Below are 20,123 nucleotides of genomic sequence, written 5' to 3' on the forward strand. Positions count from 1 at the left end.
GGATTCCACAAAATAGAGAACTGTGATTAAAATACAAGATAGACTTAAGAAAGAAAGAAAGAAAGAAAGAAAGAAAGAAAGAAAGAAAGAGGGCTTCTTCCTAGATAGCTCAGTCAGTTAAGCATCTGACTTCAGCTTAGGTCATGATCTCACGGTTCGTGGGTTCAAACCTTGCAGCAGGTTCTGTGCTGACAGCTCACGGCCTGGAGCCTGCTTCGGAATCTGTGTGTCTCTCTCTCTGTCCCTCCTCTGCTCTGCTCTGTCTCTCTCTGTCTCTGAAAAATGAATAAATGTTAAAAAAATTTTTTTAAATAAATAAAATAAAATACAAGATAAACTCCAGACAAACTTAAGAGAAGAATCAATAGGACTTTGTGTGTGATTGGATAGGAGGTGGTAAGAAAGGTGAGAACAATAGATGGGGGGTAACAAAAGAAATACAAAATAATTTCCAGACTTTAATTTGGGAGACTATGTAATTAGGAGAGAGAATATAGGAACAGAAATATGTTTGGGGATGGGTAGAATCAATTGATGAAATTAATTTTAAACTTTTGAGCTCCAGGAACTTAGGGAGCATTCACGTCAAGACTAGCAAGTCTTTAAAATCACATACCTAAGTGCGATTAAAATAAGCACCACATATACTAAAATTGGGACAATACAAAGAAGAATAGCATGGCCCCTGTGCAAGGATGACACACAGATTTGTTAAACACTCCATATTTTTCAAAAAATGTTGTTGTCCCTTGGTCTCAGCTGGCTAGAACTGGGCTCTATCAGTTGTCTCTTTCTTTGCTGTATTTGCTGCATCTCCTACTTGAACTACTTTTCAGTTGGCCCATAAATACTTTTTTATTGTATAATAAAAAAAAATAGTCTTCAATAAAACCTCATGTAGGTATCACTCCATTAGATGAAAGATTTTTAAAAAGAAAGGACTTCCTCATTTCCTCTGTCCCTTGTAGATTTCTACCCATTCATAAGAATGAAACTACTTCCTTTATTATATGCCATTAGTAATCTTCTAATTGACAAAATTAGTAGATTCTTTTCATTCTGCCTACCAGAAGTCTTTGGGAATATGACACTGTTTGATCATCCCCGCTCTAATTAACACTACCTGACACTTTAAGTGTGATGACAGTGCTCTTTTCTGATGTTCTGACTAACTGACTAACTTATTAACATCTTACTGACTGGTTAGACATTCTTACTAACCGCTGAGCTTCTTGGATGACTCCCCTGCCTCTCCCTCTTTCCATATTTGGTCCCCTTTCCTTTCTTCTTCCATATGTCAACCTCCCCTACATCTCTGTCCTCAGCTACCAATTGCATCAAGGGTCTTACTCACAGGCCTCCAGAGAGGAGGGAGGTGGCCCAAATGAATGGGGAATATATGCATATGCATACCTTGAGTGAAGAGTTGGATTCATGATGAAAAAAGGCAGCTACTCCTCAGTTCCCTTTTATATTTGACTTATGAAAATGCCAAGCACTATGCCCAGATCACTGCTTTATTAAGAAAAGCCACCCAATCTGCTTTTTTTCAAATATTATAGAACAGTAAATGGTAACCCATTTGTTTATTTATTTAGTTATGTATGTATGTATATATGCATTTATTTATTTAACATAGGATGATAACGTTAGGGATTCAGGGCAGGCTGCCCCAAGAAGGGTCAGTTTGGCATAAAGTTTATTTTGAGTTAAAAGTGATAAAAACCCAGCAGATGCAGGGAAAGCTCTCTGCCTCTGCCATAGCTGCCTACATTTACATAGGAAAGGAGAGCCTGTACCAGGAGGAGAGCTATTTACAGAGACTCCCCCTTACCTAAGGAACTTATCTGCATAATAGGACAACCTTGTTTTTCCAAACATCTCCTTTCACCTTCCTGTTAATGAGCTTTCTGCCTTGTATCCTCAGTCCTCGCCCCCTCTCCTTAGCTCATATATGCTCCCGGTTGCCTCATCGTCTTCAGAATTTCATGCCTCTGTAGATTCCCTGTATGTATGCCTATTAAATTTGATTTTCTCCTGTTAATCTGTCTCATGTCAACTAGATTCTAAGTCCAGCTAGAAGGACCATAGGGCAGAGGAAGGTCTTTCTCCCTGACAATATTACGTGGTAGCCCATTTATTTGTTAAAATCTACTTAGGAGAAAAAAAATGCATTCCTCAAGGTTGCTAATTTGTCATCTCTGACATAATTGTTACAAATGACTCCTGAATTAATATCAACTGTCCTGACCTCTGTCCTTAGGTACAGTATCAGGGCTCCAGCTGTGAACTGGGTATCTCCATCTTGTTATCACCCAGGTACCTCAAATTCAAGATACTCCATAATGAGATGTGTGGAAATTGGCAAGTGTAATTTCTATTATCTTCACAAAATATGCTTCAGGACAAGCTTTGAACATTCTATATCCATCACCTTAATTTACATGTCAATGCTAAAGTTAAGCTAAAATTCAGAACTCTGAATGACTCATATGCAATTAGGCTACTTTAGTGTGTTGAACAATCTATATATAACAAGAATAACAATAATGGTAGATATAGTACAAACAATAGTAGTCAGTATCCACTGTTTCTATTATTGTATTAGGCATTATGTTAAGTATTTTACATGCATTAACTGAAAGAATCTTCACAACAACTGTAAGAGAAAAGTACTATCATTATTTCCCTTTTATATGTGAGGAAACATAGGCTCAAATAAGTTCCCCAAATAATCTTAGTACTAAATATATGGTTTCAGTATCTAAATCGAGACATGACCGATCTAAAAGCCTTCTAAACACCACACTCTATTGCCCATTCCAACCTATACCAAATTGTGGTGGTTGAAAATGAAGTTCACAATTTTTTGAACACTTTTGATGAGAAATCTATCATAAAGAATAAATTCTTTTTCCAGAACGGTGCTGTGCAATTAGGACCTTTGGGTCAAGGCAGATTGGTTACCCTCTATCCGTGGGAACATTGGCAATTATGGTGGGTCCAGCATCATTCTCTTCTTTGAGTCTTAGAACTTCTTCTTTCCCCATGGGGACTGCCTGTTTCCCCTTCTGGAGGTTGGGTTGGCAATGTAAGAGCCATGCCTATCCTATCACACTGCAGGATTAGGAATGTGTATTAGTTTGCCAGGGCTGCCACAACAAAGTACCAAAGACTGGGTGGCTTAAACAATAGAAATTTATTTTCTCTTAGTTCTAAGGGCTGGTCATCTGAGATCCATGTATCAGCAGGGTTGATTTTTTTTTGAGGCCTCACTCCTAGGGTTGCAGATGCCCTTCTCCACGTGTCTTCACATGGTCTTCCCCTCTGTACATGTCTGTGTCTAAATTCCCTCTTCTTATAAAAATGTCAGTCATACTGGATTTGAGCCCAACCTAAATGACTTTATTTTAACTTAATTACCTCCCTAAAGAAACTATCTCAAGAAGTATAGTCACATTCTGAGGTACTAGGAGTTACAATTTTGATCTATGAATTTTGGAAGAACACAACTTGGCCTATAACAGGATGTAACCAAAGCTAGCCAATCAGTACATCCCATGCTCCTAAAGAGAGAGGTTGGTCCTATGGGTATATTTTTCAAGCAAGTTTAAGCATTGCCTTTTTAAGGATTGATAGGAATGTAGAAAAAGGAAGATCTTTTCCTATTCTCTGAGATTCCTAGTTCCAAGGATGATACATGTTTGAAAGCTTATCCATAAGCTGCAAAGTTTCTCTTTGTAGCCATGTAGAGAAAATCTGTAAGGATCAACATAAGAAAAGCAAACATAGGAGATGGAAAGAAGAGAGAATTCTGGTGATATCATTTGTCCAAAAATATCCAGCCATGCCTAAACCTAGTGAACCCCCATAACTCTTACTTGAAGCCATACATTTTTATTTCATTAAACCAGTCTGAATTAGAATTCTGTCACTTTCAGGGAGGCTGGGTGACTCAGTCAGTTAAGCATCTAACTCTTGATCTCAGCACAGGATTTGATTTCAACATTGTGAGTTCAAGCCCCATGTTGAGCTCCATGCTGGGTGTGCAAACTAATTAAAAAAAAAAAAGTTTAGAATTCTGTCAACTGAAAGAGGTCTGATAAACATACCTTGGAAAAAATAGTACCTTTGGCAGAGTAAGTTACATAGAACAACTAATGTTGTATTGGTGTAAATATAAATCATAGTTTACCAAACACTATTAATAGTCATTGCCTGTATTGAAACAATTCTAAGATGTGTTGCTTACAGTATGTTGCAGACCAAGTGATGACTATCCTCCAGAATATTTCCCTATATGGAATTTCTTGGTGAAGGTGGGGTAATGGCAAATTCTTGGTGTTAACGTGGGAACAACCAACTTTTTTACTGGGCTCCACCAACACACTCAGTTTAATGGATAGGACAAAAAGGTATGAACAGTAAATTCACAGACAAAGACTTCTCCACCTCTCTTGTAATATAAATGTAAAACAAAGAAATTTGTCTTTTTTTTCAGCTGTAAAACTTGTGAAAATGTATACCAATCCTAGTGCCGATTATGAAGTATTTTCTAGCTCTCTTCCTAATAAGGAAATCCATTTTTTGGATTTGCAAAATGTAGATTTGCATTTCCTGGGCAAACTGTGATTGACTTCACTCATTAGTTATGGCTAAACAGGTTGTAATCATAAATGATAACTTTCACTTCTAGGCCAAAACATTTAATCGCTAATGCAAAACTCTCCAGACCTCTCCTGGGTAGGATTCCAGAAAGGAGGACACAGAGCAAAGTGCCCACTTAGCCCACAAAAGGTATATAGTTTGAGCAAGATAAACACATAAGTTGTAAATCGCTGAGGTTTGGGCTTGCTTGTTATTGTGGATTACATAGCTTATTCTGACTGAGATGAAACGTAAAATGTGGTAACAGCCTATTTTGACAAAGTGTGTTAAAATTGCACACTTTATATACTGTTATTGGCAGATAAAATTGAGCAAACTTTTTGGAATAAACTTTGGCAGGATGTCCTAGGAGATTAAGAAATCATTCATTTTGTCTCCTGTACTCTACCCTAATATAAAAAGGAAAAAGGGAAGAGGTGCTAGCCCTGGTCACAATAGTTTTATTTTCCAGGAAGTTCAAAGCTAAATTTATTTTAATAAAGTTCCAATGTATTGTAAGTTAAAAGTACCCACTCTCTGTGAGTTCAGGCCATGTGTTAGGGTTCTCCAGAGAAACAGAACAAGTAGGATACATACAGATATTTATTTAGAAATTTATTGCAGGAGATTTATTATAGGAATTGGCTCATGTGGTTTTAGAGGCTGAGAGGTACCACAATCTGCTGTCTGCAAGTGGGAGAACCAGGAAAGTTGGTGGTATAATTCAGTCCAAGTTCAAAGGCCTGACAATCTTGAGGCCAATGGCATAACTCCAGGTCTGAGTTCAAAAGCCTGAGAACCAGGAACACTGATGTCAGAGCACAGGAGAAAATGGATGTCTCAGCTCAAGCAGAGAGGTGAATTCACTCTTTTTCCATTTTTTTTTTTTTTGGTTTTATTTATTTGTTTTGAATGATGCTCACCCACACTGATTAGGGTTATCTTCTTTATTCAAGTCTACTGATTCAAATGCTAATCTCCTCCAAAGACCCCCCCCCCCCCATGGACAAACCCAGAAATAATATTTTACCAGCTCACTGGCACCACTTAGTGCAGTCAGGTTAACATCTAAACTTAACCACCTCAGGACACTTAATTATGAATTCAGGCTTTACCTCTCTTTGGCTGTTGTCATTTGCCCTTACTATGCTTTGGTTTCTTCATCTTAAAAATGGGATTTCCAATATCACCAAAATTAATTGGATAGAATAAACATTCAGCAAATGTTAGCTATTAATAGAATCATTATATAAGACCTTATATTCTGTTCCCCACCTTGTCCAAGTCTATATTCTCTGTCCTAATTTATATATTCATACCACTGATGCTTTATTTCTGTATGTTAGGATATTATTGTAAACTTATTTTAGTTCTATTCAGTCATTTATGGAGTAAAGTAGAATATTACTGAAGGTGTTGTCAAATAGCATCGCCTCTCCATGTTGAGGTTCAGGACCAAATAATATCAAAATATCACTATTACTGGGTCACCTGGGTGACTCAGTCGGTTAAGTGCCCGACTTCAGCTCAGGTCATGATCTCACGGTTCATGAGTGCAAGCCCTGCGTGGGGCTCTGTGCTGATAGCCTGGAGCCTGTTTTGTATTTTGTGTGTCTCTCTCTCTGTCCCTCCTCCCCTCGATCTCTCTCTCTCTCTCTCTCTCTCTCTCTCTCTCTCTCTCAAAATAAACATTAAAAAAAATAAAAAATATCACCATTGTTGTTACTTGCAGAGGTGATTGGAGACTGTGGGCAGAGTGAACTTAAGACCTTACCCTGAAATGAACAAATGTAAGCCCTTGCTCCACTGATCCCTGGGAAGACCAGGAAGCTGCAGACCCACCACACTGGGGCAGGGTCCTCATCAAATGGCAAAGAGTTAACAACAATACACCCCTTCTCCTGGCATAACAATTCAAGTAAAAGAGAGGGGAAGAAGTTCCATTGATTATATTTAACTACTTTTCCCAAACTCACCAATCAGGTAAGTTTCTCCTTTCCCCAAGAGTAGGTAAACATGAGAGATGGATAGAGACTGAAGGAATAACCCTGGCGTAGGAAAACATGTGGCCAGGAAAACAGACATCTGTCCTCTGCCGTTTAACAGATTTTATTCACTGATTTCACTATTCTTAAACAGATCAGCCAGAGATGGCAATCACCTTGTGCAAGGACCAAAATCTATGTGCATAATCTTAACTCTTCTCTTCTTAAGGACTTTCCCTAACAGCAACCATGGCTCATTTAGATATTCTCCCTTACTTTATACCCAAGAAGGGTCTACAACAGGTCAGATGCCTTGAATAAATGAGCTCCAAACCACACCATACCCTACTCATTTCTTATGTTATCTCCTACTTCAAGTTCTTTCTGGCTAAATTGTTCAACATAGACCTTCAGAAGTTATGCAATAAAACCCAAAGATGCTCCAATAATCATAAACATTAGAAATACACAAATTTTAATATACTTCTCTTAGAAAGTATCCTGGAAGACACTAAAATAAAAAAAAAATTAAATTTCTTTATAAGTACAGTCCAAAGAGTTAAATTGTAAAATCCAATTATCTTCCCCTTGCAAGTTTCAAAGAAAGTAAAGTTCACATTTCTTTCTCTACTATTACTGCTGTGTCTTAGCAGAAGCATCTTATTCAGACACTAGGATGGGTTTTAAGTTTCTTCAGCAGCTGTGGCCTGAGATGCTTTTATTATTGAAATACATGTGGTCTCTCACTCACATGGATAAATCCCAGAGTTAACAGATTATTGCACGAGACAATCAAAACCTGCGCCCTTTAGCAGTGTAACCTGTTTCTTAAATTGGTCTCTTTTCTTCTCTATTTTATGTAAAGCTCTTATCGTTTGCAGGCTTTCAGGAACTAATTTCTTCTCCATTTTCATGATCTCTCAATTCCTGTCTCTTTCCAGGCCTTGCCATTTGATTTTCAAACATATTTTTTAGATCTCTGCAGTAATTACACAGTCACTAGGTTCTTTATGTCCAAAATCATCCACAGTTTACCTTCACAACCCTAGAATGGATAATCCCACCAAAACAATAACAAACCCTGCCCTGAATGTAATCTTCTGCCTGGCTTACCTTTAATATGATTCAATTTGTCTGTCTTCCCTTACAGTCCCAATTTTCAGTTTTTGAGTATATTCCCTCAGGACGCAGGACTCTTCATGCTGACTGTTCACCAGCAATAGCTTTGTCACCTCTAAACTCATTCAGCAATTCTTTGAAGAGTTTATGCTGTTCATCCCCTCTCAAATCTATTCAGACTTTCTGTAACCACTTAGAATAGCTGCCCCATCTTCAAGGGGAGGATTACAACTTGCACCTCCTGTATGTATCACTGGAGTGACAGTAAATGGATCCCAAGAACATTTCCTGCCTGGAGGCTGGGAATTGAGACAGAAGACATTAGTCATGCAGGCCAGTCCCAAATATACCTAAACTCCCAGTTGCCCCCACTGTTTCCCTCATCAGAGGTCTAATCCAAATCAAGATGAGATCCTCAATCACATTTCAAAGGAAGTGAGAAGTTTTAAAGTTTACCAATTTGAGCCTTGAGGCATTTAATTAGATTAACAGATGATATGCAACATGATAGGAAATATATCAGATAAAAATGGGATCGGCTGGGCTCCTAGGTGGCTCAGTCACTTAAGGTTAAGCTTTAAGGTTAAGCGTCCCACTCTTGATTTCGGCTAAGTTCATGATCTCATGGGTTTATCAGATGGAACCACATGTTGGGTTCTGCGCTGACAGTACGAGCCTGTTTGGGATTCTCTCTCCCTTTCTCTCTGTCTCTTTCCCACTCGAGCTCGCACACTTTTTTTTTTTTTTTTTTAAATTATTTGTTTTGAGAGAGACAGAGAGCATGAGTGGGCAAGGGTCAGGGAGAGAGGGAGAGAGAGAGAGAATCCCAAGCAGGCTCTGCAATGTCAGTACAGAGCCCAATGTGGGGCTAAAACTCATGAACTGTGAGATCATGAACTGAGCCAAAAACAAGAGTCGGAAGCTCAACCAACTGAGCCACCAACATGCCCCCACCTCTCTTTCTCAATGAATAAATAAACTTTAAAAAATGGGATTGGCAATTATGGGGGTTTTGTGTTGTATTTTTTTATTTTATTCGTTAGAAGTGCTCTTTATTTGTTTGCAAGACTCAGAGACTTGAGACTTCAAGCATAATAGAAGAAACTGTGATTTACTCTAGTAGTTTAAATTAAAATTTGTTTCAGAGATAGGGCACTTGGGTGGTTCATTCGGTTAAGCAACACACTCTTGATTTCATCTCGATCTTGCAAGGTCACAATCTTGCAGTCTCGGGACAGAGCCTGGGATCAAGCCCCACACTGGGCTCTGTGCTGACAGAGTAGAGCCTGCTTGGAATTCTCTTTCTCTCCCTTTCCCTCTCTCAGAATAAGTTAATAAACTGAAAACAAATTTTTTTTCAGAGGTAAATATAGTAAGTTGCCTCAATTTATTGAAATCAGGCGGTAGTTTCATTATATTAGTATGTATAAGTTTTCGAATGTTAGAAATATTTCGTGATAAGGTATCTTTTTTAATTTCAAATTTGAGCCCAGCCAAGCACCAAGATGTTAGGTTTTTAGCTGCCAATGGTACCCTTTTCCCTCTCCAATTCAGAAACAGTTGAGAATACAGAAAGAAATCAGATGATTATAACATCATCTTTACCATTTGTGCAACAGCTTAGAGAATGTTGCTTTAGATCTTGAGCCAAGTGCCTTGCTAAACCTGATCCCTGGAATCGAATCATTGATCCAGCAGGGTAGCAGCCTGCAGACGTGGAGCCCCGCCACATCGCAGAGGATACGCATAAGCACATGCTCTTTGCAGGCAGGCAGATCTGAAAATACTGGCACAAGTCGCTACAGTGAACCAGAAGGGGCAAGAGAGAGTTCCCCTAGGTACTTAAAATATTCCATTTCTTGGTCTGCAGTCATTTCATGAGTATATAAATATGCAAACATCTGTCAAGCCGTGCCCTGAAGATTTCCGTATTTCTCCATTGGTAATAATCAGCTAGGGCTGCCATAACATAATACCAGAGATAGAGTGGCTAAAACAATTGGGGATTATTTTCTTGCAGTTCTAGAAGCTGGAAGTCCAAAATCCAGGTACTGACAATGTTCTCCTGAGGTCTGCCTCCTTGGCTTGCACAGTGCTGACATACTCCTATATCCTCACATGGCCTTTTCTCTGTGCATACACATCCCTGGTGTCTCTTGATCTTCTTACAAGGACAACAGTCCTATTGGAGTAAGGCCGCACCTTTGTGACCTCGTTTAACCTTAATTACCTTTTTAAAGGCCCTATCTCCAAATAAAGTCACATTGGGGGTAAAGGCTTCAACATCTTAATTTGGGCGAAGGAGGTACACATTTCAGTCCATAGCACCATATATGGTATATTCAATAACAATATTTAAGTTTAAAAATAAATACAAGAAGGAAAGGTTTATAAAATTGGAATACTTTAATAAAAACAGAGATTGAATTCACTGTATGAGTTTAAGATATCCAATCCTTTCTGAGAAAAATATTGACAGGGAAAAGAGTACAAGAGACTGGACGCCTACGGAAAAGAAAAGGTAATAGAGGGACCAAGGTCGGTTGGGATGGATCTGGAAGCAAAGATTAGGTGTTATTGCTTTACAGGTAGAAGTTAGTTTGGGAGAGACTAAACTCCCTTGTCCTGGTACCGGTTGATGTACCCAGGTGAGGCCCTCAGTTGTCCACTTTGTGATGCAGAGGTGGGAACACAAAGGGGGTGTGGGACTGGCCCTAAGGAAGGCAGTTGTGGGATAGCAGCAGGAAAGAAGTGACAGAGAGGGTAGGAAAGGAGAGAGGGAGAAAGGGAGGGGGGAAAGAGAGGCGGTAGACAGGAAGAAGGGTTGAATCAATACAACTCCACAAGAGACAAATATAGTATGCTTAATGTTTAAGTAAATAAACTCTGGAGGCTGACCGCCTCGGTTTATCTGCCAGCTCAGTCCCTTAAGTGTTATGTGCCACGAGGAAATCACTAAGTTGCTTTATGCCTCACTATCTCTTCTTTTCTTTTTTTTTAGTGTATTTATTTATTTTTGAGCAGGGCAGGTGGGGGGGGGGGGGGACAAGGGACAGAGAGGGAGGGAGAGAATCCCAAGCAGGCTCCATGTTGACTGATAGTGGGGCTCCATCCCATGAACTGTGAGATCATGACCTGAGCCAAAATCAAGAGTCGGATGCCCAACTGACTGAGCCACCCAGGTTCCCCAGTTTTGTTATCTGTCGAAGGAAGTAAAAAATACTATCTACCTCATATGATAATTTGTAGAATCAAATGAGGTAATACATGTGCAGTTGGCATATTTGGCATATGTTTAAGCACGTACTATATAAATGTCTACTGTTCCATCTGGGATCCAAGGTATGAACAAGAGATGAAAACCTTCCTGTCTCTGAAGATCAAGTGAACAGGCACGATGGGAAATAGTCTGTTCCTGTTTCCACCCCCATGCTTGCTTCTCCTGCTGGGCCTAGATTTGTATAATTACAGCGGAACATAGCAAGCCTGGACAGATTGCTCTGTTTAGCCGTGCTGAGGTGGCTGGGAAGTGCACTGTAGTTCTCATGTGATTTGATTTAAGCCTTATATCTCCCAGCATAGACCTAATTTCCCATCTAGGAAATAATGATATCCTGCCTTCCCATGATAAGGCTAAGTGAGAAAGGCTGCAGTCCTCAAATGTGATTTTTCTACATGGGTTATCTTGCTTGCTTTTTTCACTGAAACAGCCGAAGAAATTCCAGCAAAGACCATTTTATTTCCCTCCAATGTGCTACAGATTGATAGATCACACTAACCCCTGAGGGGGATCCTTTCTGAAATGTGAGAGTGCAGGTGTTTTGCTTATTTTCTAGGTGGGCATTTTTTCTTCCTTGCCAATGCATGTCTCCAGAGACCACAAGACTGTGCAGTAACCAGGAGCTGAAAAACCACAGGTTATGTTTACTGTGTGTTTATTAAAAGGTGTTAACAGCCAATTGTATAGCCTCACCCACTTAAACATAATCTCAGATGGTATTATTACCTTGAGTCTGAGGAATGTTTCTTTGGCATAGATTTTTAATAGCTCTTACGAAGAATATGGTCCTGTAGGAGATGCCAAATTTGTGGTTTCATCCAGTACAATTCAGATGGCAGACAGGATGTGGCTCAGCAGTTATGGGGGTTGCAGTGAGTCAGCTATGGAGACAAATGTTTCCATGGCGACCTTCCCCATTCATTCAGTGTGAGGCCTCCATATACCCATGAGGATTAATGACATGGCATTAACACTGATAATCATAATGAAGAGAGCTGTCTGAGAGTGGGGCAACCCAACCCTGACATTTGTGAGGAAATAGGATGGAGGAATTTAGCCAATGTGTAGAGGAAGAAAATATTGAACTACAGGGAAAGGAAATCCATTTCTTTTCTCTTTTATAGAATAGTTTTCCTGCCAGAATAGACCCTGCTGCTGACAGACTTCTATCATCTCCCCTCTGGGAATTTTCTCAGTATTACAACAAAATGGGAGGTGGAAATAAAGAACCCAAAAAGTGATTCACTAAAGGTCACTAGAACCAAGAGGAGAGAATATGGAAGGGACACAGGCTTAAACTCCGCTCAGTTTTTTACCATATTTTATTTGCTTAGTTGTTTTTTTTAAATACTTTTAAATGTTTCTTAGGAAGTCTTTTTAGGAAGTCTTTTTACTGGGAGACTTCTCTTTTTTGATAGCTTCAGTGCACCACTTTTGTTCCTTTCAGGGAAAAAATATTCTTTTCATATTGTGCTAATATAGCAACATGTTATTTTGGTATACAGAGATATAGGACATTGGACTAACTGATAAAGTGAGACATTAGGAGCTTACAGTCTAACTCAGATGCCAGCCTGGGTAAAATTATAGACATAGAGATTATACTTTCCCAGAGCAGGAGGCAGATATTCACAAGCTCTCAGAGGACTAGGCTTTGTGATTTAGTTAGATGTTTGCATGGTTATCTCCATTATTAAATTTCAAGATTCCACAGAGCAGAAACTTCATCTTATTCATCTCTGGCATTGCCAGCTCCACTCCCAAAACACACACAAATACACACAGGCGCACACATGCACACACACACACACACACACACACACGCACGCACACACACGTTAATCTAGCATCGTTTTTGACATACCACCCACCACATGACCACATTTCTATGAAATAAATGCATTTGATCAGCGATGTAAAACCTCAGATGAGGCAATTAGGAATTTTGTATATGAAGTTCTAGAAATCCATAAAGTCAAATTATAATGGTTTTTAAAACTATGTAGCACTGTTTTGCTTCTTTAAATGTTTAGACAAGTGGATTTGACACAAATACAATAATGCCTAAGAGGCAGTAAATGAAAAACATGTGTGAAAAAAATCAAGGGGTTCTCAAGGCAGCCCGAATTATTCAGATTGATTAAATGACGTCTGTAGAATGCTGATGACTGGACCTACTGTGGCATTTATTAATCCGTCAAATATTTATTGAGCACCTACTTTAACAGCTATTTTCTCTGTGCCAAGCATTATCCTAAGTGCTTTATGCATAATAACTTATTTAATCTTCCCTAAGAGGTAAACACTATTATTAAAATACCTATTTTTTAGGCAAGTAAACTCAATTTAACCAAGTAATTTAACTAACTTGTCTGAATTCACACAGACCGTAGAGGTGGACTCATAAATTGAAACCTGGCTCCAGATCACAGGCTCTTAACCACTGTTCAAGACTGCCGACCCCTGGGTTGGGACCTGGGAATACAAAAACAATCAAGAAGTGTGTACCTTTTCTGTGCTTTCATAAAGCTTAGCATCTTTCAAGAAAGACATACTGAAGAGAGCCAATTACAATCTCAAGTGGCAAGTACTTTTAAGAGTCAAGGAAGAACTCTAGGGACAGGGCAATGTAAGTCCTTTTAACCTAAGGAGTATGAAGCTCATCATAATGAGAAAAAGATAAAAATAGTAAAAGAGGTGAGTGCCATTTCACTAATGACCTTGTTTCCTAATAGTCTTTGGTGACGAGGTATGAATGGCTCAGCCAGAGTGTTGTCATATTCAGAAGGGAACCTTTCCAAATGGTTCCAAAGATCAGGAGATGAACTTTACAAGGCATCTAGTAGATATGCCAAAGAAAGAAAGCATCTGATGGACAGGGACTGTCATACCAAGTAGAACCTGTTGGCAGAGACTGTTGGAAGGGACAGTATTTCCATGAAACTGGAAGTGTAGAGACAGACACTCTAGAGAACAGCACAGTCAACAAAGGATATTGATAAGTTTTTCTAGGGTTAGCGAGAATGCCATAGACATGAGAAACTGAGGAGCCCAGGCATCTGCTAAAGAAGATCCCTCTAAAAGTCAGTCTAAACGTTGGCAACTTATTACACATTTGTACTCATCATCATAATAGCAATACATACTGAGCATTTTGTAGGTGCCAAGCTCTTTGATAAGGGGAGGGAAAAAAGTATTATTATTGTTTTCCTGATCAGAGTTATAGCAGAGCTAGTATATAAGCCTAGTTTATTCCAAAGCTGTATCTTGTGGTAACTATGGTTTGTCTCCAAATTCTTGCTGATGTTAGCAAATGAGGCAAAATTAACAGCAGTTCACAAGTAGGAACCAGTGACTCACTGGATCTGAATGGAGGACTTGACCCATGATCATTGTACAACCCCAGAAGTAATGTCACTTAATGCCAATGATGCCCCTGTATAAAGGGGGACACAATCTATGGGGACACATTGAAAAAAAATGCAAGATTTTTCTCACTTCAAAGTTTTTATGAATTTCAAGTGTTGGTTGATTAGCTTCTTTCATACAACTGTTAATTACAACAGGATATCCAGGGGCAAAGTACAGGTCAGGAGAATCACTAAAATTGGGGAGAAATACATTTTAAAACATCAAGGAAATGGGTTAACAAAGAAGAATCAAGAGGACAGATGTAAATACAGGAAGTCAGAACAAGAGAGGAGGTTTAGAGGACTCAGCAAATAGCTCTTGGATGATCAGCAGAAATGGAAAGGGAAAAAGCAAAATGTGTGACCAATGAGCAGTCTATCAGAAATTGTCAGGGGGCACCCAGGTGGTTCAGTCAGTTAAGCTTCTGATTTCAGCTCAGGTCATGATCTCACAGTTTGTGGGTTCAAACCCCGTGTCGGGTTCTGTGCTGACAGCTCAGAGCCTGGGGTCTGCTTCGGATTCCGTGTCTCCCTCTCTCTCTGCCCCACCCCATTCGCACTCTGTTTCCCTCTCTTTCTCAAAAATAAATGCATAAGATTTTTTTCACCCAAATAATGTATTTACCCCTTTTGACAAGGATACCTGAATGAGTTTCTTTTTTAAAAAAAATTTTAAGTTTATTTATTTATTTTGAGAGAGAGAGAGAGAGAGAGAGAGAGAGAGAGAATGGGAATAGGGGAGGGGCAGAGAGAGAAGGAGAGAAAGAATCCCAAGCAGACTCTGCTGTCAGCGCACTGCCCAATGGGAGGTTCAAATCCACAAACTGGATTTGAGCCAAAATCAAGAGTTGAAGGCTTAACCAACTGAACTGCTCAGGTGCCCCAATACCTGAATGAGTTCCAAGAAAAATCCTCAAAACTAACCAGTTCACTAATATTGTGGACCAGAAAATAGCTTCCTTATTTTAACAACAGGAAGCATTTTTATGACCTGTAGTACCCTGGGTGGTACTTTTGGGAATTATGAAGCAAGAATTTCCTTCCCTGTTTGCAAACCTTTAGCTATAAGTCATTGCCCTTGGTCTTGGTGCTTCTGGCTGGCTTATTAAGGATTTGATGTATTGTCTTTTGTCCTTTTGGCTCCTGTCACTGTCTTTACTTCCTTGTCCTTTTTCTGGTATCTACTTGGTTCTGGAATCTCTTTTTGGTTGCTTTTTCTCTTTTGTACAAAATGTTGTCTTGTCTTTTCAGCATTTCAAAAGCCCTCCCCAGTGACTTGAATTTGAAGAAAGCTGCAGGGTCGCAGCTCAGTGGTAAGCTTAGAATGACAGTGAAGTCCCTAAACAGGGACTACTCTTTCAGAACAGGGAAACCTAAAAATAAAAGCTGTCTGCAGCTGGGACTGTGTGCGAAGACAACTATCACTGAAATGCAGAGGAAATCGAAAACATAAATAAAAAATAACCTTGCTATAAAGGTCTAAGGTGTTAAATTGGTTCCAAGGTAGAAACCTGGAAAAGGCCAACTTCATAGTAAGTGGTTTATCGCCCACAGATAGTTTAATGTGGTAGAAGTTTGATTCATCCAAGAAATGTCATCCCCAAGATCGTAAGGAAACAGCAGAGGCTCTAAGTCAGCCTAACTTCCCCTAAAACAACTGGAGAGTTCCACGCTCCCCTAAGCACTTCTCCTTGCTTTATTTTCCCTCTACATGAGCAGCCCTGGTTATTTGTTGGCAGTCTTTTCCACCAGCACAAGCTTCCTTCGAAGAGCAATTCTTTTGAATTGCCAGTCCCCATGCTGAGTGTTCCCCTCCCCCACTCTGTTCTTCCTTGCACTCCAATTTTCACATCATCCTTTCAACCCATCATCTTCAACCCCTCCCTCTTAATCCTGTCTATCATTCTTACATGGTTTCACTTCCTTTTCTCTTCACTTTGGACCACTCCCCTGCCTTATCACTTGTTTGTACCTTTTGGGCAAATCCCAAATCTAAATTTAGTACCTACACCCAGGCTGTGATAACATGTGAGGAAAAATAACCATGCATAGGTGTGGCTAGTGCTACTAAAAACGTACGTTCATCTCTTCAGTTGGGCTATCCATATTTCTTAGCAATCTTATGTGTCTCTCTTTCAGCTCTCTCAACTATGAGCCACCAATGTTGTTTCAGATACTCACCAAGGTTTACAATCCTCTTTATTCTAGATGTCCTATTTTTTTCTTAATGTTGCAGGATTTTTTATCTCCATACCCAGGGTTCGTTGTCTCCCCCCTTCAAAGAATGAATAGGTGGACACAAAATGAGCAACAGGCAAAAGTTCATTAGATTATAAGCTCAGAAAGGAAGAATAGTATGAAAGCTCTCTTTATAGAGAAGGGGACATTCGAAAGTGAATGCCTGTGACAATAGACGAGGGTCTTTGTTTTATAAGGTTCTGGTTAGCATTCCCTTCCTTTCCACCTCATTCCTTCTCAGGTTCTACCCTAACTGGCTGGATAACTCTAGGTGCTGGGTTGTCCATTCCTAATTGGCTCAACTCCATTGTATGAGGAGTGTTCTATGGCCACACTGTTCCTTGTGGGCCATACATTTCATGGTCTACTACTGAATTTTAGTTCGATCTTTTGTCAACTTCCTGAGGGAAACCTGAGGGGGAGTAGGTGGTGTCTGTTACATTCTTAAGAGGAAACTTACAACCTAAGGAGTGTGCTGTGGTCAGACACTCCCAGCATTGTTCCAAAATATGTATTTTTCCCCACCCAGGGAACTCGGTTCCTATCCTTCCCTCTCTGCCTATTTTATCCTATCTTTTCCCTATCATATTAGCATGCACTTATGCAAAGAAAAGTGGAACCCTCTGTAACATACAAGACTAAATAATCATTTCTACTACCTGGTACACCATGTTGTTTCTATGAGCACCCCTAGTACTTTTTTTTTTTTTTTTATCATCTACCCTTCTGGCTTTCCCTCAGATTATAGCACCAATGTTTATTTGTCTTAAATTAGCTGCAAAAAAAAAAAAAAAATTCTCAAAGCTAAGTTCTTCTCTAACTACTTTTCCTGTTTTCTCCTTCTTTTACAGTTAAGAAATATAGTCTTCACTTACCATCTTTGCTTATTCATTCACTTCTCATTCATTTTAAGTGTAATTGTTTGACATCATCATTAAAGTCAGCAGGTACCTATTTTAAAAGACTTATACTATACACCTGAAATCAAAGTAACATTGTGTGTCAACTATACTTCAATTAAATAATAATTAAAATCTATTTAAAAGATAAAAAATAAACATTAAAATCAAAAAAGACTGGGGCACCTGGGTGGCTCATTAGGTTGAGCATCCGACTTTGGCTCAGCTCAAGATCTCATCGTTCTTAAGTTCAAGCCCTTCATCAAGCTCACTGCTGTTAGTGTGGAGCCTGCTTCGGGTCCTCCATCCCCCAATCTCTGACTCTGCTCCCTCTCCTCCCCACCCCCACCATATGTGCATGCACATGAGCACACTCTCTCTCTAAAATAAATAAAACATTTAATAATAATAATAATAATTTTTTAAAAGATTTAAAATTACAAATTTAGAATAAAAATAAAAAATAAATAGGGGCACCTGGGTGGTTCAGTCAGTTAAGGGTCTGACTCTTGGTTTCTGCTCAGGTCATGATCTGACAGTTGGTAGGTTCGAGCCCCACATTGGACACAGCACTGCTGGTGCACAGCCTGTTTGGGATTGTCTCTCTCTCCCTCTCTCTCTGCCTCTACCATGCTTTCTCTGTCTTTCAAAACAAATAAACAAACTTAAAAAAAATAAACAAATAAATAAGATTTACAATAATGAATAGTAATTTCCACATATATCTCTGGCCATCTCCCAATTTGGCTACACTCGGCCAAATCTTCTTTAAATAAATGTTCAGGCTAACTGAACACCGCCATTTGAACATGTTTCTTCATCAAAGGGATATTTTTAAATTTCATCATTTTGACAGTGTAGCTTCTCCAGTGTCTGATAGAGAGATTAAGCTTTCTGGATTCTTGTGTATCTGAAAATACTGCTGTTCTTTCCTCATACATGAGGAAATGGGTATGGGTGACACTATAGGTGGTGGTCTGAGTATTGAATTCTGTGCTGAACAGTGATTTCCCTCCGATTTTGAAGGCACTACTCTAGTATTTCCAGCATTGTGTTACAATTGAGAAGTTGAATGTTACTCATCACAATTATTGTTCATTTTTACTGTCAATTTTACAGAGTAAAAGACTTTTCACAATTCTCAAACAGGAAAGTCGCACAAATAGCACAAAGAATTTTTTCTTGAACCATTTGAGAAAAAGTTTCACTTCGAAGCCTCAACGTCCTGATTACTTTAGTGGATATGTCTTACAAAGACATTTGATATGCTTCTACACAGAAAAAAATGCAGCCGTCAAAATCAGAAAAGTAACACAGATGCACTACTGTCACTTAACTCGTTCAGTTTAACTCTTTAGGCCACCTCTTTGGACCCTATTCAAGTTTCACCCGCTGTCCACTAATTCTTATATTTATAAAAGATCTGGTTCAGAATCACCTCTTGCAGGGTCTCTTTACCCTCCCTCAGTCCGGAACAATTCTTCAGTTTTTCCTTGCCTTTTATAACCTTGAGAATTTTGGAGAGGACAGGTCTGTTATTTTGTGGGATGTCCCTCAGTTTGGGTTTGTCCAATTATTTCTTCATAATTAGATTCAGGATACGTATTTTTTGCAGGACTGCCACAGAAGTGGTGTTATATTCTCAGTGTATCATAACTGCTTTCTAATGCCTGGTCCATCTTTTTCCATTCTTCTACTCTTAAACCTTTAAAATTGAGTCATAATATTAAAATTGTATCTCATGTAGATAGCATGTAGTTGGGTCCTCCATTTTTTATCTAATCTGCCAGACTTTGCTCCTTAAGTGGAGTACTTCAATCATTTAGATTAATGCAATTATTGATAAGGTTGCGTTTAGGTCTTTATTCTTGCTATTGGCTTCTATTTGTCTCTTTCGTTCTTTGTTCTTTTTTTTTTTTTTTTTTTTTTTTTTGCTATTTTGGTTCTTATGAGTACTATGAGTATTCTTTAGTATTCCATTTCATCTCCACTGTTGGTTTATGAGCTATATCCATTTTATATTTTTAGTAGTTTCTGTATGGTTTGCAATATGCATCTTTAACTTTCAGAGTATGATTTTCAAGTTATTGATTTAAATGATTTATTCAACAACAAATAATATACTTCTTTATGTTGTAAAGACATTGCAACTATGGACTTATATCTCTCTTCAGCTGGTGCTATTGTTGTCATATACTTTACTTCCACATGTATGTTACAAATCACAAAACACAGGGCGCCTGAGTGGCTCAGTCGGTTAAGCGTCTGACTTTTGATTTCAGTTTAAGTCATGATCTCACAGTTCGTGAGTTTGAGCCCCACATTGGGCTCCACGCCGACGGTGTGGAATCTACTTGGGAATCTCTCTTTCTCCCTTTCTCTCTGACCCCACCCTGCTCTCACTTTCTCTTTCTCTCTCTCTCAAAATAAATAAACTTTTTTTTTAAATCACAGACTACATTGTCATTAGTTTTATTTAAATAGTTTATTTTCAAAAAGTGAAAAATAAAAATGAAACAAAAAATGAATTTTGCAGAAAATGAAA

General features: G+C 38.9%; 1 non-coding gene across 1 annotated transcript; it reads left to right on the forward strand.

The window, feature by feature from the left end:
• Positions 1-622: 622 nt before the first annotated feature.
• On the forward strand, positions 623-730 carry LOC124529449 (U6 spliceosomal RNA). Its single transcript, XR_006966346.1, has one exon. It is a non-coding gene; the product is annotated as a U6 spliceosomal RNA (small nuclear RNA).
• Positions 731-20,123: the final 19,393 nt, after the last annotated feature.

This window comes from Lynx rufus, unplaced genomic scaffold (assembly GCF_022079265.1).
Source record: "Lynx rufus isolate CCGP_SWC_20201006 ecotype Redwood Valley unplaced genomic scaffold, mLynRuf1.p SCAF_6, whole genome shotgun sequence".
NCBI lineage: Eukaryota > Metazoa > Chordata > Mammalia > Carnivora > Felidae > Lynx > Lynx rufus.